The 21,526-nt window shown below is 42.2% G+C and overlaps 1 protein-coding gene and 1 long non-coding RNA gene across 2 annotated transcripts in view; both read right to left on the bottom strand.

The window, feature by feature from the left end:
- The window catches only part of ZNF706 (zinc finger protein 706), a 239,429-nt gene that overhangs the window by 115,024 nt on the left and 102,879 nt on the right, over nt 1–21,526 (bottom strand). The window lies entirely within an intron of this gene.
- The window catches only part of LOC144218389 (uncharacterized), a 145,012-nt gene that overhangs the window by 21,434 nt on the left and 102,052 nt on the right, over nt 1–21,526 (bottom strand). The window contains exon 3 of the long non-coding RNA XR_013331145.1: nt 1,992–2,071. This is a non-coding gene — a long non-coding RNA (uncharacterized LOC144218389). The remainder of the gene's footprint in view (nt 1–1,991; nt 2,072–21,526) is intronic.

Here is a 21,526-nt window from a genome sequence, read left to right as displayed (position 1 = left end):
ACACACACACACACACACACAATTAATGCCTCAAGGTAAAGACTACCACCGTTAATCCCCACAGGTATTCTGAAAAGATTATATCCAAACTGGACTTTTCGAAACTGGTTTCTGTTTTCACAGGGATCTTCAATATTTTGGCAACGATCTACATTTCTTTTCTCATAATTTAAATGTCTTGTCTCCTAATTTAAATATACCCGTGCAACTCCAAGTTGTGATGTGTAAGTGTTAAAGTGAACAGCATCCCGCGGGTCTGCCCCAGACATTGTGGAATGTCTCTCAGCCCTGTCCCCTAGAGGCCAGCAGTGTCTCCTCATCAGTGAAGATCAGAGAGCAGCAGCTCCAAGGAGCAGAACGAGGCAGGCGGGCAGTAGGCCTGGGAACCAGAGCCTCCTCCCCGAGAGGGGATGGGAGGAGCCTTCCAGGGGAGCTGCTGCCAAGTGCTTGCTTGTCTGGGCTTCTCTGAAATGTTTTCTCGGTTCTAAAGGTATCGGATACTTTCTAAGAGTATCCTCTTCCCTTAAGATAACCACAGATCTTGGTTTTCTGATACAAATTTTTTTTTTTAATGTTTATTTGAGAGAGACAGAGAGCGAGAGGCAGAGAGAGGAAGACATGGAAAGAGAGAGAATCCCAAGCAGGCTCCTTGCTGTCAGCACAGAGCCTGAGACAGGGCTCAAACTCCTAAACCTCAAGATCATGACTTGAGCGGACACCAAGAGTCGGATGCTTAACCCACGGAGCCACCCAGGCGCCCCTCTGATATAAATCTTGAAATTCACTAGTTGATTTCACTGATGGGTGCTGGTAGACTCTAGATTTCCATCTTCTTAACATTTAATAAATTGAAGACCTGCCAGACCTTTGTGTTTACATGTGGAAATTTACCTATATGCAAATGGCCTCATCTGCTGAACCCAAACCAAATGCAAAGCAACCCTTCATTCTTTCAGAGAATTGATAGCCTTTGGGAGAGTCTGATGAGCAGCATCAACAGATCCTTGCCGGAGGGGGAGCTGCTGGGTGCCCTCTAATTCCACAAAGCCAAGGTATCAGGTGGGGACTGCTACCCAGGCTTCCCCCAGTGCAGCTAACTTCACAACTTCGTTGCTAATTACCCACATTCCCCGCAGGCCTGTATTCCCTGGAGATTTGGAAAAGCCCAGAGGATTTTTACTTTTTGGAGCAAAATCATCAGGCCACCTGCAGCCAGGTGCTCCGAAACTCTCCACTGGGAGTCTCCTTTCACCTGGCCTTGCTCGGCCAGCAAGTAACTCCCGGAAGTTATAACTAGAGTGGGAGGAGGAGATGGGAGCTCTTCCCTGATGGGTAAATATTGACTTGTGGTTTTGTATCATGGCAATCAAGGCCCTTCCTGCCCTGGCCCTGCCGGGCTCTGGACTTTTATTCCTTCCCTACATTGCCCCCCACCGGTCTGTTGCACAGATTATTATCAGATTATTAGATTGCCCATAATTTGAAAAATAAGCATGAAAAAAGCTCTATTTTGTTCATTCAAGTCCTTATCTTAGATTGTCTTTTAGAAGCTTCCTCCCGCTTCTTGGCCTCAGAGAAGGCTTGCTGGCTCAGCGCGGCTCACACTCCCACACAGCAGCACTCCGTGCCCAGCCTGTGTGGGCCCAGGTGTCCCAGCTTTGGGCCGCCTGCCTTTGGGAGTCTGGGTTAGCCGCTCCCACATATGCTCTCAGCATCTGGGCAAACATCTCACCACAGCCCTGTCCCTGTATCATAATGGTCCCTTGTTATTGACAAGGCTATGACTTCTGGAGGGCAGGACCATGCTTCTGTTTGATGGCTCATTTTTGTGGCCCCCCATCCTGAACACAATAAATAGCACAGACAAAATGTGTTCAGCTACAATTAATTAAGTAGAATTTCAAAGCTGAAGGCAGGACAATTTGCTTTAGATCATGTACTCCAGAGAATATCACAAGTCTAGAGAGACAAATTGGCTTGGCTAAACTCACCAGCAAGTTATGATGGAGGGAAGGCTAATCCGCACGCCATGAGAAAATGGTTCCAGAACACTTGCTTTCTGCACAGCATCCTGCAGTCAAAAGAGACACAAGAACATTTGTTTTTCCCATAAGAAACTTACACTGCAAGAGCACCTGGGTGGCTCAGTTGGTTAAGTGTCAGAGTTCTGCTCAGGTCATGATCTTGTGGTTCATGAGTTCGAGCCTTGCATCAGGCATTGTGCTCACAGCTCAGAGCCTGGAGCCTGCTTTGGATTCCGTGTCTCCCTCTCTGCCTCTCCCCTGCTCACTGTTTCTATCTCACTCAAAAATAAATTAAAAACATTTAAAAACAGAAACTTACACTGCAGCCCACTAACAGTTAAATTACATTGTAGTTGACCCTCAACAAAGCCTTACTGATAATTGGTGAGTGGGTGAGTGACCAATCTTTTCATTATCTAAACTCCCTAGTGTAAAGTGCACACAGATATAGGGAAATGCACACGTTTTAAGAATACAACACAGAATTCTCACAAAGTGAGCACTCACTTAACCATATTCCCATCAAGAAAGAAAATTACACTGGTGCCCCAAAGCCATCTTTATACTTTCTCCTAGCTGCTACCTGTTCCCTCTTCTTCAAAAGAAACTGTCTTCCTGACTTAACCTTAATTTTTTGGCCTGGTTTTGACCTATATGTAAATGGAGCAGCACAGGGATGGTTCCTTTGGGCTGGCGTCTTTTGCCTAATGTCACATTTGGGATGTCATGGTATATTAGTTGTGGTTTGTTCACATTCATTGCTGCGTAGAATTTCATTGTACGATCACACCATCCTCACCACCACTAACTTAGTTTGAACTCTAAACTGCCTAGATTTATTTAAAAAATTAAAAAAATTTTTTTAATGTTTTATTTATTTTTGAGAGAGAGATAGAGACAGCATGAGCAGGGGAGGGTCAGAGAGAGAGGGAGACACAGAATCTGAAGACAGGCTCCAGGCTCTGAGCTAGCTGTCAGCACAGAGCCCAACACGGGGCTCAAACCCATGAACTGTGAGACCATGACCTGAGCTGAAGTCGGATGCTTAACTGACTGAGTCACCCAGGCGCCCCTAAACTGCCTGGTTTTAAACACTGCCTCCACCACATAGTACCTGTGTGGTTTGGGGTAAATTGATAAATTTCTGGTACCTCCGTTTCTTCATCTGTAAGATACGCATAATAATAGTTTACAATGTAAAAGGGATTTTATATTATGCTCACAGGTCTACACTTTGCTTTTTATTTTATTTATTTATTTATATTTTTTAATGTTTGTTTATTTTTGAAGGAGAGAGAGAGACAGAGACAGAGACAGAGACAGAGAGAGAGAGAAACAGAGTATGCTTGCACAGGGGAGGGGAAAAGAGAAAGGGAGACACAGAATTTGAAGCAGGCTCCAGGCCCTGAGCTGTCAGCACAGAGTTCGATGAGGGGCTTGAACTCACAAACTGTGAGATCATGACCTGAGCCGAAGTCAGATGCTTAACCCACTGAGCAACCCAGGCACCCCCTACACTTTGCTTTTTAAATGTAAAATGTTGTTTGGGTTCTTTTTGCCATATGTACACAGAACTTGTGTGGATCTGTATCATTTTTAAAAATGGCTACACAGTACTCCATCATATAAATGCATCCTACCTTAGTTAGCCAGTCTCTTATTGATGAGCATCTTAAGTTGTTGGCAGATTTTGCTATCATAAACAAGCAAGAATCATTAACAATATACTTGGCTGTCCTTTTGTAAATATATTTTGGATTAAATTTCTGGCAATGTGCCAGATCAAAAGGCATACGTGCTTCTGAAATTTTGATCAAATTTTTCTCCAAAGAGGTTGTACCGATTTTGCTTTCAACAACCACCTGTCAGACAACCTGATTCTCATGTGTTGAGTTTTTGCAAATTGGCTAGGTGTGACATTTTTATCTTTTTGTTTGTTTTTATATTAAAAAAAATTTAAGAACCAGGGGGCCTGTATGGCTCTGTTGGTTAAGTGTCCTACACTTGATTTCAGCTCAGGTCATGGTCTCACAGTATTGAGATCTCAGCCCTACTTGAGATTCTCTCTCCCTCTCTGCCCCTCTTCCAATTCTGTCAAAGTAAATAAATAAACATTTCTTTTTAAATTATGAGAACCGTTTGCGTCTACTTGTTCTTATTTTTAGTTTATTTTTCTACTAGATTGTCTTTGGTCTTGTAAGAAAATTTTGAAACTCTTTGTAAATTAAAGAAGCTTATATATTCAAGAAATATGTTGCATATAGTTTCCTTCCAGCTTGTCATTTGTCATTTGATTATGTTTAACATACATAGTTTAACTATTTTGTTGTCCAATATATCAATACTTGCCTTATGGCTCTGGATCTTGTGTTTTGCTATATCACTCTTAGATCGTTTTTTGTTTTTTTACTTCTACAGGGTTTTTGTAAATGTTGAAATTTCTGCCCTATTTGGAATTTATTTTGGTATAGGAATTGAGCTTTATATTTTTTCAAGCAGCTAGTCTGTTTTCTCATAATTTATTAAATAATCTAACTTGTCCAACTGGTTTGGAATGCTACTACCTACACAAGATACTAAATATATGTGTTTGACTTTCTTTGTGAATTCTCTTTCCCATTCCATTGAATTACCTGGCTATTTCCTCTCTAGAAGACCATGGGACTTTATTCATTCAAATGCTTTAATAACTGTTAGGGCTACTTATTCTTTGTACCCCATTTCTTTGAATTCTGGTATCATTTTTTAAAATTCCTTTTCTGAGACACTATTTTATTGAAGTAACAACATTTATGCACTAATTCAGAGAGGTTTGATTTTATATTATTGTTTTCTGTTTCAAGAATAAGAGAAACCTTCTGATATGTTGCTCAGTTATTTAAAAGTTTTCTGTGTATATGTTTTCCACATTTCTTCTACAATTTATTTCCTAGTATTTTACTTTTCCACTTGCTATGGTAAAATGAGATATTCCTTCTATTATATTTCCCCACTGGTTATTTTTTATTAAAACTATTAATTTATATACTTTAGTGAAATCACCACCTTTTTATACTCTCTTTAGCTCCTAAATTTTGGGGTGAGCCTCTTCACCTCTCTAAAAATATAACCGCATCATCAGTAGATCACAGTCACTTTACTTTCCAATATTTGTATCTCGTTTCTTTCTATTTTTTTTTTTAATTTAATGTCTTTTTTTTTTTTTTGAGAGAGAGAGACAGAGACAGAGCATGAGTTAGGGAAGGGCAGAGAAAGAGGGAGACACAGAATCCAAAGGAGGCTCCAGGCTCTGAGCTGTCAGCACAGAGCCCAACGTTGGGGCTCCAACCCACCATCTGTGAGATCATGGCTTGAGCCGAAGTCAGCACTGAGCCAGCCAGGCGCCTCTCTTGTTTCTTTTTCTAATTGCATTGGATTGTGCTTCCAGAACTCTGTTAAGCAACAGTGGGAGAGTATTCCTGATTTTAATGCTGTGCTTCCCTTTGGTGTGTGGGGAGACCTGTGGCTGAGTCAAAATCAGACCCTCTTTTCTTTATTGTAGGCTGAGCTGAGAAACTAAACTTTGGTGAGAGAATTCTCCCTGAGCTCAGTCACCTCACAGGAGCTGTGTGTTGGAGTTTGAGGTCAAAGCTCCACTCAGTAATAGAGTATTTGTTGTCTTGCTTTGTTTACCAAGTGTGTCTGTTTCCATCAGTCTCTGTAGAGGTGGATGATGTGGAAAGGGTAGCTATCTGAGACCAGATTTCAGCTTCCTGGTCTCCTAGCCAAGTTATGTCCCGCCCTGTTATGTCATTTCCAATAATACATTTTTCACTTACTAACTATAGCTCATTTACCATTTGACATTTTTACCTTATGTGTGTTTATTCAAGTAGTCTGTTTTACCAACCCTCATTTATGTATTTAAAGTTCTGGAGCCAAATTGCATTTCCCCTGTATACCCAACCCCCAGTAAAAAGTCCTGCCTGCAGTAACTTGGGGACTGCACCCAATAACTAATTAACAAAGTTAATTATTGGAGGACACTTGGAAATTAGGAAAGTACATCTTATGTACAACATGAAGATCTTAATAACAATGACAATGGTGAGGGGCCCCCGGTGGCCCAGTCCATTAAGCATCCAGCTCTGGATTTCAGCTCAGGTCACGATCTCACAATTCATGGGATTCAGCCCTGCATTGGGCTCCATGCTGACAGTGTGCAAAGCCTACTTGGGATTCTCTCTCTCGGCACCTCCCCTGATCATGCTCTCTCTCTTTCTCTCTCAAAATAAATAAACATTATTAAAAAAAAAAAAAAAGAACAATGAGAATGGTTGCCTTAGTCACCTCTCAGTGTTGCTTCCAGAATCAAATGAGATAATGGAAAGGAGAGTATTTTGAATATTTGTACCATTGCTAAGGCTGATTTTCCACTCCACCTGCCACGTTGTAATGAAATGATGATTTTTGTTTTCTTGACTAGACCACGAGCTCCCAGTGGACAGGACCAAGTCTTATTCCCTCCTTGAATTCTTGGTACCCACCCCAGGTCTTGGCATATAGTAAGTACTTCATGTTTGTGGAGCTGGATATAACAGCAAAAGGTCTTATTCTGATATGGGGCCAGTTGTGTGGTTGGTCTGAGGGTTACATGAGACATGGATCCAATTCTAAATGGTCACAATAGACTTATCACCTAAAATGGGACCCAACTCTGGAGGCTGCCAACACCTTGGAACCCCCCACCTTTGGTTTCTGATGATTTATCTGGTAATTAATCACATGGTGCTTGGAGCTGTTTCTTCTGATGTTAACTGCTATTCAGTTATCACCATTTTGACTTTTGTTTATGCGATTAGGTCATTACCTAATCAGATGGCATACAACTTGGGGAAGAGTATATGATTATAGCTGTTAAAGATTTCCTGCACTCCTGGTACAAAATATTGTCCCTGGCCCTGACCCAAGCTCATCAAAAAGTCTTTTTTCCTCTCTTCTATTTCTGGACTGATCGTTTGACTTCCTCAGTTAGATTCTTTTTATATTTTTAAAATCCAAAATGTTTTTTTGCTACCCTCTGGATTCCTGGGTCACTGAGTGATAACAATCATTGCCATTTATGGAGGAATTACCATATGCCAAGCACTGTATGGGGCACTTAATATAGAGAAGGTGCCATGACACATGTTTTGCAGAATAGAATATACTTGAAAATTCCCTTTCTCAATTCTCTTTGAATAGAGCAAGACATTTGGGCTATCGTATTTCAGGATGCACACAGGTCCCCACAGACAGCACTGAGGAGCAGTTGCTCGTTGTGAGGTAAAGAATCACATGATAATTTTAAATGATTGTTAAATTACTTCGGTGACTTAGAAACACCTTGAAAACTGGGTGTTATAAGTTCCCAAGTTTTCTGAGGTGCAAACTGTGGTTTAGGGTATTTGCTGCTTTTGCTCTGCCATTATGAGGATCTTACTTGAAAACTGTATCCTGTGTGAAGCCTCATCATAAAAGCATATTTCAAGGACCTTGGAGAGATCCTAGGAGAGTGAAACCAAAGTGACTCTACAAACGCCAAAGAGCCTCAGTAGGAAGGGCCTGCCAGGCTTGCATCTACCTGGACTGGAACAGTAGCTGCTAAACTTTTTGTATTATATCTCTTGCTAGTAATACTGAAATAAACATGTGTGCCCGTGCCTTTGTATTTGTATATTACTTTAAAATGATACACATATACAACTATGCCATTATATTATGTATGATATAAAACATACACAAAAAGGGATATTTTTAAAGAATGAGAGAAAAGGGAAAAATTAGATTTTAACAATAATTTAAAATATCTGTGCAATACCAAGTTACTGAAAGTTGTGTAACTAAAAGTCCATTATTAGTATTATATTTTTATTATCACTATGTTAAAATCTTATTTCAACACTTGAGCTGAAGTCAGTTGACTTTAATACTAGGTTTAATCGATGTCCTAGTTTTAAAATGATACCTCATAAGGGTATATAAAGCCACGTGCAAGAATACATCGTTGGCTACATTTACCAAATCATAACATGTGATACAATAATGTAAATGTTTACAATAATGTAAACATATCCACTTTATAGAAAAGAAAATAAAAGCGCAGAGAGGTCCAGAACTTTCCAGAGCCTCTAGCTAGAGCCAGAGCCCCAGTCCCCTGACCCCCAGAACATTGCTCCTTCCATTCCAAGGAAAAACATTTTCTACCCAATGACATCTTTGCTTTACAAATACTCCCATGCCAGGGCCACCTGGGTGGTACAGTTGAGCATCTGACTTTGGCTCAGGTCATGATCTCATGGTTTGTGAGTTGGAGGACTATATTGGGCTCTCTGTTGTCAGAGAACTGATACTCCAGTTCAGTATCAGATCCTCTGTCCCCTTCTCTTTCTGCACCCCCATTCATGCTATCTCTCTCCCTCTCTCTCTCAAAAAATAAATAAACATTAAAGAAATGTATATAATTTATTGTCAAGCTAGCTAACATACAGCATACAGTGTGCTCTTGGCTTCAGGAGTAGATTCCCATGATTCACCACTTTCATACAACACCCAGTGCTCATCCCAACAAGTGCCCTCAAAACATTTTTTTTAAAAAACAAATACTCTTATGTCCTTTCACCTGTATATGTTTGGGGTCATGTCTCTCCAAGTAATTGCAGGATTTTTTTTTCAAGGGAAGAAATGTGTCTCTATTTTGTCGTATTCCCCTGGTGCTCAGTGGACAGTGGGAAGAAAGAATGAGGGAGGTAAAGGAATCTGCTTTCACACCTCCAAACAGAGCAGCTCCACCAACTGGGAACTACCAGGATAGAATTTTTCTCCTGTTGGAAAAAAGGTGCGCTCCTTGTATCACAGATGCATTCTTTCTGTCTTGTCTTTTCCCATCTGTTCCTGGCACCTTGGGCCCAGGGAATAATTATCAGGGATTAAGCTAACTTTACTTACCTTTTGGGTCATAAATGTTGAGGCAGGTTTTTCCTTGTTTGCAATGCCTTATTAAATTGCCCATTGATTTATTAAGCACCCACAAAGCCAAAAGTTCAAGTGGCAGATTTAAAAATAAGCATTTATCCAAGTAAGACCTCAGCAATGGGATTAACCAGGACCTAGCCTCCTCCTGAGGGAAACCTGCAAAACGGTCCCCCACAACCTCTTCATGCGGTGTCTCTCCTGTTTCCTGATATATTTCTTCTTACCGCTCACGGCACACTGTTTCCAAGAATCACACCTAGATATTTTCCACTGGTCTCCTGAGACTAAGTGTCAGGTAAGACCAAGGTGTCTCTGAAGGTAGAAGAGAATCTGGGGTAAAGTTTTCCTGGTGGAGCTTGCATAATTCCAATGCCATCTCAGTTCAACAAAACTGAACTGGAGCCCTGGGGTAGAAATAAATTGTTTTGTATACCTAACACTCATCTTAGCTTCCAGTAAATTCACACTTCTCACCTCACCTCTTCTGGGGAAATGGATCCTCCTCCCCTGCTTCAACTGTTCAGTTCTATCCATGGCTGCCCACCAGAATGTCCCACTCTGCTCTCATTGGAACCAGGGATGGGACCCAGGCCATGCTGAGGAGACACCTTCACTATCCCAAGGAGACTTTTTAGGATTGAATGTCTTTGGTGGTGGTGCTGGTAGAGTTCTGCTATCTCCACTGGCCAGGCTGGGAAGCTAGGAGAGAACGCATATTGCAGCCAGGTTCCTCTGTGTGGGATAAGTCTTTAGAGGAAGAAAAGAAGAGCTTATCCATACTGAGAAGAAAAAATGAGAGTGAAAAACAGTCTTTTTTTAATGACAGCTTTCCTTGTAATGTAAACTCTCAATTAGCCTTTTTGCTTCAACTACCTTGAACTGAGTTTCAATCACGTACAACCAAAACCGCCCCGAATTAGGACAATGCTCCTTTAACAAGTACCTGGTTCCACTCCCAGTGTTCAGGAGACAAAGATGAATATGATTCCGTGTCTGTTCTCAAAGAACTCAGAACCTACCAGGAGAGGAAGTTATAAATAATCACAAAGCAATGTGATGGCCGCCATAGTAGAAGGACTGAACACTGCCATAGGGCTAGGGGAAAGAATCCTGGAAATGCTAAAACTAAAGATGGAAGTTTACTTTTTTCTTTTTAATGTTTGTTTATTTCGGGGGAGAGTAGAGAGTGAGCAGGGGAGGAGCAGAGAGACAGAATCCCAAGCAGGCTCCACACTCTCAGCGCAGAGCCCAATGTGGGGCTCAATCCCATGAACCATGAGATCTTGACCTGAGCTGAAACCAAGAGCCAGATGCTTAACCAACTGAGCCACCCAGGCGCCCCAACATGGAAGTTTAAACTAACCCTTCAAGTCTCTGGACTCAAGGCAGACAAAGATCCAGTAGGATGGGCAATTGTATCCAGTCCCTTTCCTTTACTAACAGGGCAATTTACTTACCTTCTCAGTTCCTTTCATAAAATAGAGACAATAATCATATCTATCTCATAGATTTCTCTTCCACAAGAAGAGAACAGGGGGAAAAAAGGAAAAATGCTTCTGGAGCCTCTTTCCTATAACTCCAGTGAGGCTGGTCTTTCTTAAAGAAAATGGACTATACTTTTGGATGCTACCCAAAGGAATGTGGCAGTGAGCCTGGTTCATGATTGCTGGAAAATGCCACTTTAATTCACACATAAAATCATTACGATGACTGAGTTTGTCATATGGTTCACAAACTAAAGATCTAAAGAACACACACACACACACACACACACACACACACACACAAACTGTTTTGACCATACTTTTTAATATGTAAACATCACTAGATTGTTAACATGTTTCCAAGTAGACTCTTCTGATTGGATCAACGAACTTGGAGAGTATGAGTCCTGATAAGACTGTTTAGAAATAGGCAAACTACTTTAAAGTCCTTTCTCCACACAATCCTTGAACTCCGTGAAAGTACAACAAGGATTTATTTCACAGTTTGCTCTCCTAAAAAAGTGTAGAGGAAATTCACCCAGCAAATCAATATAAATGCGTCTTTTACCAATAAAGAAAAGGCCTGTGTATCATTTGGCTAAAATGTATGGGGAAGAAATGAATGTGTGATGTCCACGGTGTCCTAAATCTGTGTCACACTCCACCTGGAGGTTTAAGATAAGGTTGGGAGATCAAGTTCTTCACTTCTAACTAATTGACACATTTTCCTCTGCTTTGCTTGACATTTGGTGCAACTCTAGATCTTTTTTTTTTTTTTTCCCTTTTCTGGGATAATTTAATCCTTCTTGCCTATTAATTTAGGTCAAATTGGACAAGCCAGTTCCCATGATGTCTGATTTGAATGTGACTTCTACCACATTTAACTTGCAAACCGTGCTCTGAGTGATGACTGCCAGCAGTGGGAACGCAGTGGACATAATTCCATGCTAACGGCATTCATGGGCTGCATTTTCCCTGATGCTGGTTGCTTACTTTCTCTGGGAAAAATGTAAGACGGAAGAGCCCTTAAGCTTGTTAAACAAGGCACCCCGGCCCAGGAAAGTTGCTATCTGCCTTAAGGACTTTTCCTGCTTGGCCAAGTCTGCGGTGGGCCCGGCGGCCCCTCCCCATCCCTGCTCACCAGGAAGAAAAGGTGTGGGCTCCTGGTAGAGTCACCAGGCACCTGGTCTCCAGGGCTGTGTCTGCTCATGCCAGCTTGCTAGGACCGACTATTCTCTTTCTAATTCAGCGTTCAGTGACCTCACATTGGTCGATTGAAATCAGCCATGGTAGGTTTATTTATGCCAATAGAATTAGCAAATACAAAGCTTTTCTGTTTAGAAAGCTTGTTGTTAAAATGTTTACCAGCACACCACTGGGACTCAGAGCCCATCAGGAGGTGAGAGGTAAGGGGCCTTGGGGAGGCTGCGCTGGCATCCCCTTCAGTTATGATGTAGTTGGTCACACGGCAGGAAAAAATCCAACACAAGGACCGATCTGGCAAGGCTGTTCTCAAGAGCACAAAACAGCAGCTTGGCTGACCTTCTAGGCTAAGGGTGAACAGCCTTAGTTAAACAGCCTTTCCATCCACCTGTTTGGGAGAAGGGACACACTTGTTCTTCCAGATGCAGATCTGGCCAGTGTTGGGAACAAAAAAGATCTCAGCTGGTGTCCCAGAGTAAAAATAGACCCCCTCCCTTTTTTAAAGGAAAACCACATGATCCCTTTTGATAGTAATTATTAGTTTTGAATTTAAAAATTTAAAAATGAGATAAAGAACTAAATTTTAACTTGAAAAAGAAAACTTTAATCAGAACTGATATAGAAGGGCACCTGGGTGGCTCAGTCAGTTAAGTGTCCGACTCTTGGTTTAGGCCCAGGTCATGATCTCATAGTTTTTGAGTTCCAGCCCCACGTCGGGATCTGCACTGAGAGCTCAGAACCTGCTTGGTTCTCTCTCAGAATAAATAAACAAACAAACAAAAAATAATTGATATAGAGAAAAAGGCTTGTGTAGCATTTTTTAGAGTCTTTACCATGGTGTGTAGGAGTGGTAATTTTCTGCTGGGCTTGGCATGTGTTTATATATCCTAGCTGGATGTATGAATGCAAACCGTTGTGAAGAATAATACACTATCACTCTTGGCAAATTTGGATGGATGTAGTATCTGCTGTTTAAAGGTAAACGCTGAAAACTCCGGGCTATGTGTGTATTGCTTGTTGGATAGTCTGTCCTCACCGCTATTGCCTCTGCCGACGGGACGTCTGCGTACCACTCCATTCCAGTTGACGTTATCGGGACCAAACAGAGACGATGATGGATTGAATCCACTTAGCAACATGCCAAAGACAAAGTAATACCCAGAAGTGTGTTTTTGTCTCTGCAAAAATGAAATAATTTCTTTTTCTTCCTTTCAGACTAATATCCAGTTCCTAGACTCATTAAACTGTCACTTTTTTAAATCCAAAATGGACATTTCTGATCACATCAATTGTATTCACATCTAAGGGGCGCCTGGGTGGCTCAGTCAATTAAGCCTCTGACTTCGGCTCAGGTCACGATCTCTCAGTTTGTGAGTTTGAGCCCCGTGTCCAGCTCTGTGCCGAACAGCTCAGAGCCTGGAGCCTGCTTTGGATTCTGTGTGTGTCTCTCTCTCTGTCCCTCCCCCACTTGTGTTCTGTCTCTCTCTTTCTCTCTCCCTCAAAAATAAACATAAAAATATAAAAAATAAATAAAATTTAAAAATTGAATTGTTCACATGAAAACTGTGAATACTAAGAAAAAAAAAGTTACATAAAAGTCCCAGTTCAGAAACGCCTGGAGATTCTTTTTTATTCCTATGGGAATGAAGAAGAGTCTGCACTCACAGCTGTAGGAAGTGTGAGAAATAGGTAGCATTGAATTAAATGCGTTCTGGATATTTGGGGAAAACATTCTAGGTTTATTCAACATTTAGGCAACCGCTGTCTTTGTAGACTACAGCTAATATTGCTCTCTGGAGAAGAAAGCTCCTAATCCCAGAATTTATTAAATGCTAAGTACCTTGTTGAGAAAAGCCTGAGGCTAAAAATGTCAACTCTAAAATGTCAGAAAATTCTGAAGTTCTCATGGCAATGTTAATTTGCTCTTCTCAAAAGACATTTTGATGTTAATAAAAATACTGTTACAACAGACCGGGAAAATGCAGCTCCTTCTGAATTGTGTTGCATAAGCTCATCTTAATTACCCTACAATATTCCTCCATTTCCCGGACCCAGAAAAGTTGTTCTTGGTGCTATAGAACAAGAAAGAGAAATGGGTGGAGCTATGGCTGGGAAGCATCAAAAGGAGAGAAATGTTCTTGGAAAAGCTCTGAGTTCAAAAGGGCCATGGGCAGCCACATGGTTTTATCATGAAACAAGTTAATGGTGAACGAATTTTATGCCAGCCCCATCCACTGGGAAGAAGGGGGCCTTGAGACTCTGGAGGGCTCAGAATCCAGGGACAGTCATGCAATGATGGGGCTTTGGATCCCATGGCCCGCAGTCTGCCTCACTGGGCTAAATGTCAAAGCTTTTGCTAACGTGTCCTTTAATGTCTGTACAGTTCTGAAGCTACAGCTGATGTCCTTGGTTTCAGATCTATTCTTTTGTCCTGCTTCCAGTAGATCATTGACATCAAACTGTGGAAAATGGCACTCAATGAAAAAAAATCAAAAATAAATCTTTGAGATCATTTGACGCAAGTGTCTCAAAAAGGACCCTGGGCAGAGTAAGTGCTCAAGGCTTCAGGACTGAGACTGTTTTGGTTTCCTGGACCTTGCTGGCTAACTGTAAGATCCTGGACACATCATTGAAATCTCTGACTTGGACTTTATATAAAATAGAGCAATAGCTATTAAATATTGTGTGTGTGTGTCTCTGTGTGTGTGTCAAGTATAAATACTTCATCAGGAACTGGCCTAAGATATTATGATGTATTTACGTAGACTCTTTCCTTTTCCCACTCAGTGTCCCCTTCTCCCTGGCTAAATACACGTTGTTCTAAAAAGGATTTAAAAGGGGATGCTTTATACATATTGTTTGCTTCGCTGCCTTCCTAACCAAATTCTTTGTTTATCTACATACCTGGGGTTTCTTGTTTGGTGAGAACAAGCAATGTTGTTAAAGTGATGTGCAATTGGCCAACGTTCCTTGCGCTAAAGATATCCTAACTGCCATGTCGATATCTGTTGCATCTGTGAAGAATTTTGATTGGGATCAAGTCCAAGCAACCATCAGTGGTAGCTCAAAGTATATTCTTTAGAGAATGAATCTGAAGCATTCTGTAAACCAAGGCGGCTATTCTTCACTGTGGCTGCACATTTTGATTCCCTGGAAACCTCTAAAAGTACTGATGCCCATAAGAATCAAGAGCCTTTAGGGGAGCCTGGGTGGCTCAGTTGGTTAAGTGTCTGACTTCGGCTCAGGTCATGATCTCGTGGTTTGTGGGTTCGAGCCCTGTGTTGGGCTCTGTGCTGACAGCTAGCTCAGAGCCTGGAGCCTGTTTCAGATTCTGTGTCTCCCTCTCTCTGACCCTTCCTTACCCATGCTGTCTCTCTCTCAGAAATAAATAAAACATTAAAAAAATTTTTTTAAATAAAGAAAAGAATCAAGAGCCTTTAAACATTTCATACCATTGGACTGGGCAATTCCACTTCTAGGAATCAATCTACTCTAAGAAAAGAGAGATGTGAAAAAGACATATGTGCAAAGCATCACAAGCGTTTTTTAAAAAGCATTTTCCAAGTCTAATTAAATGAATGGGGAATGGTTAGATAAAATATGATGTGTCTGTAAACAACTGTAGATCCATTAAATGACATTGAAGCTGTGGTGGTAGAAGTTGGGGTATCATTACTTTTGTGGTAGGGATAGTGACTAGGAGGGGTATGGAGGAGGCATAAAGGGGTGCTGGTAATACTGAATTTCTTCACCTGAGTGCTGGTTATACAAGTGTCTTCACTTTGTGAAAATTCATCAAACTGTATTCTTTTAACATATGTACTTTTAAAAATCTATCATATTAATCATTTTTAAGTATCCAGTATGGTAGCATTCAGTTCACTCACACTGCTAGGCAAGGGATCTCCAGATCTCTTTTCATCTTGCAAAACTGAAACTCTATCCCTAGTAAACACTTCCTCGTTTGCCTGCTCCCCCAGGTCCTGGCAATCCCCATACTACTTTCTATCTCTATGAATTTGATGACTCTAGGTACCTCATCTAAGTAGAATTATTAACAGTATTTGCCTTTCTGTGACTGATTTATTTCACCTAGTATAATGTCTTTAAAGTTCATTTGTGTTGTAGAGTGTGTCAGAATGAATTTTCTTTCTTTTTAAGGCTGAATAATATTCCATAGTATGCATAGACCACACTCTGTGTATCCATTCACCCATCAATGGGCACTTGGCTTGCTTCCACCTTCTGGCTATTGGGAATAATGCCACTATGAACATGGGTGTGTAGTTATCTCTTCAAAACCCTGCTTTTCAGCTCTTTTGGGTATGTACCCAGAGGTGGATTTGCTGGAGATAAAAATGCCCTTTCTATATGTATGTTATACTTCAATGAAGATTTAACTTAAGTAAATACGAATGCCTGGGTTTTACCTCTAGGAAGTTTTATGAAATGCCCTGGGGTCAGCCTGGGCATCAGAATTTGTTAAGCCCCCTCAGTGGATTTTAACAGACAGCCAAGGTGGAGAGTCTCTGACCTCAGAGATTCATTTACAGCATTCTTACATACAGCTTGCAGAGAGCTGTGCAGGCATTAGGGACCGGCGTAGTCATTCTTCATGTAACCTATGCTATCCCTTCAATATTTTAACTTCAAATCATTCTTATTACATGGTGACCTGGACCAGGATAGTATGTCAGTCAATGCTTTGTGCCTCCCATCAGTTGCAGGTAAGGAAGATGGCACACCTGTGTCTTCATTTCAGCCCCTGCCAGAATGAGTGCACAGTGTGGTCTTTCTGCCCACAGAACAGGTAGCTGGGTGCCTCCATGAGATTATTCAGATAGCCAGGAGGGCCTCCCCAACACACATACACACACAAACACACACACAAAATATTTCTCCCTGGATCTTCCTGAAAGTCTTCACTTCCTTTTTTTGCATGATGTAAATTCCTGCCAACAAGTAAGAACCTCCTTTTTTTCCCTCCAAATTTTAATTTAAATTCTAGCTAGTTAACATGCAGTGTAATATTGGTTTCAGGAGTAGAATTTAGTGAGTCATCACTTACATGTAACATGCAGTGCTCATCGTAATGAAAATCTCTTTTAAACGCCACTGACCCTGGCAGGTTATATATAGACTATTGGCCACTTAAACCATATTGTGAATTAGTACAAACGGCCATTTTTCTTAAATTTTTAAAATGTTTTATTTATTTCTGAGAGAGAGAGAGTGAGAGGGACACAGCATGAGCAGGGGAGGGTCAGAGAGAGAGGGAGACACAGAACCCGAAACAGGCTCCAAGTTCTGAGCTGGCTGTCAGCACAGAGCCCGACTTGGGGCTCAAACCCATGAACCGGGAGATCATGACCTGAGCCGAAGTCAGACGCTTAACCGACTGAGCCACCCAGGCACCCCTTGATATTTTTCAATGATAAAATTATTATTTTCAAAAATAAAAAGCTGTGGTGTCAGGACATGGAAGCAGGGCTTTTTCAGCCTCAGTACTGACATTTGGGCTGAATAATTCTCGATGTGGGGCGATCTACACCTTGTAGGATGTTCAGCAACTTCTCCAGCCTCTACCCACAGGAGACACCAGTAGTACTACAACCCTCAGTTGGAATCACAGAAAATATCTACAGACATTGGCAAATGTCCCATTGGGGGCAAAATCACCTCCAGTTAAGAGCTGCTATGCTGGCGGCATGAGAATATTAAGGGAATAAGAGAATAAGAAGAAATTCTGCAATGTAGACACAGTTAAAGGAGGCCAGGTCTGGATAAGGGTGGATAGAGGGGTGTCAGTGCCCTTCTACTTCTCATGATCCACTTGTGTCTCAGCCCCAGGAAACCCTCCTCAGTGTTCTGAGGTGAGAGACAGGTGTATCATAGGAAACAGCAGGTGACTGAAGACAAGATCCATCCGTATAAAACAGCGCCTTACACCTGCATGAAAGCTCTGTGTCCCCTGGAACCCCCCTGGTCTCCTCTCTTTCACTGCCTCCAAAATGTGAGACGTTGTGAAGTTAGGGTTTATTATGGGAATCATCTTGCCCCACCCTCTCCCATTTCAAAAATATCTCCAGTTTTTCATGCTGACAAAGCTACCTCTTGTGAATGTCACGGATACGGGTGTTCATTGACACATCTTAACATTTATCACCTGTGAATCCATAATACATATTCCTAGAGTTCCTTAATTCTAACCTGCCCAAACTCTAAAGGATTCTGTGTTGCTAAAGTGGAGGCACTTTTAAGTATATAGATGGAAGGCAGACGAGCATGCTGGCTGGTGGCCGAGACGGTGCTTTCTAGGGTGACCCAGAGCTTCTGAAAGCCACCTCTTTCCAAGCAGGCCCTTTCCCCACCTTGGAGCAAGAATCTTACAAGCTTTTTTCCAAGACTGTCTCTAACTAACAGAGTATGTTTTATGCCTGTTTCCGTCCAGTTCATTCCCTTCTCCTGAGGCTTCAGCTCTATTCAGGTGATGGGACCCTCAGCCCCTCTCTGTAAGGAATAAGCAGCCAACACTTTCACCCACAGGCAGGGGAGGCAGCACCCTGTGAAGGTAGATGCTAACCCCCACCCCCGAGACTTCTCAGTCCCCTGCTCCACCCAGCTCAGCTCATGACCCTAGCGGGGCAGCCATTTTGCAATGAAAGACACTGAGTCAACAAAGCGCTGGCCTGGGAGACTGGCTCAGATTTAATAGAGGATGTGTACAGGCCTTCAGTGCTCCTCGGCTCACAAGCTTTAACCACTGTACAAACTGATTTAGAACACTAAGGCCCAACTGTTTGTTTAGTGCCTTTATTGACTCAATTCCCGCCTCTAAGGCAGGTGGCCTCAGCCAGCCACTCAGTCATTGTTCTGATCCGTTCTCCTCGGTGACACGGAGGCCTCCCTGTTGAGAGTTCTTTTCTTTATTTCATTTTCTGGTCCTTGAAAAGTCGGGCAATCAACTCACACTTACAGGTGTAGTGTTTCATTTCTAAAGATGCATAAATCACTCCAGTAATAATTTTCAGCTGTCGAATTGGGGTTGTTGAAAAACAGGGACTTTTCTACTTTCCTCTGGGAAAGCGAAGGGCCGATTTCCCTGGTGACTGTGAGGCTTGTTGGCCCTGTTCTGGCATATTAACTCTTTTTGACCCTCACTTGCAAATGGCTTCCAAAGTGTCCTAATATATAATTAAGATGGGCCAAAAAGCTTCTGCAAACCTCCCATTGTGCCTGGCTCCACTGTGAGAGTTAATAATTTGTCTAAAAGGGCAACTTGGAAGAAAGAAGCTGGATTATTTTCTCGTTGTCTATTGAAACAATAACATCATTTATTAAGCATATATTTTGTGCAAAATGCTATGCCTGGTTTTGTTGTTGATTTTAGATACATTGGCTCCTATGTTTTGTTTTTTTTTTAATTTTTTTAAAATTTATTTTTGAGACAGAGAGAGATAGAGAATGAGCAAGGGAGGGGCAGAGAGAGAGAGGGAGACACAGAATCTGAAGCAGGCTCTAGGCTCTGAGCTGTCAGCACAGAGCCCGATGTGGGGCTCGAACCCATGAACTGCAAGATCATGACCTGAGCCAAGGTCAGACACTGAACCGACTGAGCCACCCAGGCACCCCTGCATTGGCTCCTTTGAGCTTCACCATAAACTTGTGTGCTGGGTAGAATTGCTCTCTTTTATCAGATGGGGAAGCTGAGGTCAGATGATTAAGTAGCTTGTCCACAGTCCCTCAGGGTCCCAGGGCAGAGCAGGAATTTGATCCCAAATCTGCTGGACTCCAAAGCCTGTGCTACTCCCTCTCTGGTCCCTGGTGACTCATCTAGGAGAAAAGGAAAACCGATGAGACCCCAGCTAGGGGACAGCATGCACACAGAGTGGACCAGGCCACCAGCGGCACCAGCGGGTTTGCTATGGTCCAGCAGGTCAGAGCCCACTTTGTCACCACCCCCAGGGGCACAGAGCTGACATCCTCTCTTCTCTGTGGCCAGGACTGTCCTGGGACAACATCCTCAAGCTTTTCTGTCAGAGAGCAGAGTTTATGTGTCACTTGATTTTTTTTTTTTTAAATGCTTATGTTTGAGAGAGAGACAGACAGACAGAAACAGAGCACAAGCAAGGGAGGGGCAGAGAAAGAGACACACACAGAATCTGAAACAGGCTGCAGGCTCTGAGCTGTCAGCACAGAGCCTAATGCAGGGGTTGAACTCTTAACAGAGCAATCATGACCTGAACTGAAGTCACACACTTAACCAACTGAGCCACCTAAGAACCCCATGTGTCACTTGATCTTGCCGCCAATAAGGGAAGCTGGGAGAAGCACACAATACTCACGCATTCACACACACACATGCAACATGCAGCTACAAGTACACTTGTGGGTTACTCAACCATGTGCAAATGCACATGCATTCATTCAGACACATACAGGCATGCACTTGGACATTCACACACACATTTGCATGAACACACATGTATACATGCATATGTATGCACACACATATTCAAATTCATCCAGACACTTTTACATCCATCCATACACATTCACCCTAAACAATTCACATCCACACTCATTCACACTTCCACTTGCACATACAAATGCACACACATCAGACATGCACACTCACAAATGCACTCTCACAGTGAAACCCCTCCACTTTATATATAAAGTCATGACTTCCCATTTACAAACATCCACTCACATGCACGGTATTCACACACCCACTCACACATGTATTCCTCTTACTTCCTGCACAGAGGCTGAGCACACTGCAGTGCAAGTTCGGCAGGCCAAGATCCAATATAATAAATTGGAAAAGGGTGGTGTACCATGGGGTTTTGTGACTCCAAAGCCACTTGAAATCAAGTGCCCGTATAGCAAGGGCACTGTCTTTGTTTTAAGGAAATGTGGTCTCTCTCTCCTAACTTTTACCGCCTCCAGTCTTCATGAGTCAGTGTTTTGGCACCAGGCCCAATTTGGAGCCTCACGCACTAGCTCTGCAACCTTGGGCAAGTAGCTTAACTTCTCTTTGCCTCCATTTTATAATCTTTAAAATGGGGATAATAACGGTGCTTATTTTCTAGAGTTATGAGCACTAACCAGGCTAATCCATGTGAAGTTCAAGGGCCAGGGAAGGGCACAGATTGTTCAATAACAATGAATGGCTTGGGGTTACTCAATTTCATTAGTCAGGCAAACCTGGTTAATTTCATTAACCAAAGGCAAACATCAATGGAGATTTTGATATGGAAGTGAGGTCCAAGGAAAGTTGCCAAATTTTAAGGGCTTTCTGCCCTGGTGGCTGTAATCTATGAGCTTGAGAAGGCCTCAGGGCAGGGGAGAGCTATCTTTTCTTCTCCTCGGTCTCAGTGTCCTTGGGTCCCTTAGACTAGTGAGTGATATCTCGGTCACAGGGGGTCAGAAGGGCAGCATCTCAGACTGATGAAGAGGTCAGGTTTACACCTCACTGTCCACCCTCCCTCCCCCTTAGTGAAATTAATCCTCATCTTGTGAAAATTTTGTTAAACCCTCGGAGAAGAAGCCATGCAACAAACAAATTTAATTTTTGTGTGTAGCTTACCCGCAAGCAGCTAGCGTTTAAGAATTAGTGCATTTAATCTGCTCTTCTAAGACCTCCCCTCTTAAAAGTTACAGAAGAAAGTGGAATTATTTTCATTAAAGAGTAGTTAGACCAGTGGCACACTATTTTGTTCTATTTCTTCCTTTCACTCAGATTCAGGGTCAGTTTGCAAAATTTCCAGGTCTTCATTATCCCACCACCTTCCTCCTCCTCTCATGCCCTCACGCTCC

The sequence above is a fragment of the Crocuta crocuta genome, unplaced genomic scaffold, assembly GCF_008692635.1.
Source record: "Crocuta crocuta isolate KB4526 unplaced genomic scaffold, BGI_CrCroc_1.0 scaffold39, whole genome shotgun sequence".
Lineage (NCBI taxonomy): Eukaryota > Metazoa > Chordata > Mammalia > Carnivora > Hyaenidae > Crocuta > Crocuta crocuta.
The sequence above is the reverse complement of the archived record's forward strand: the minus strand, read 5'-3'. Positions and strand labels throughout refer to the sequence as shown.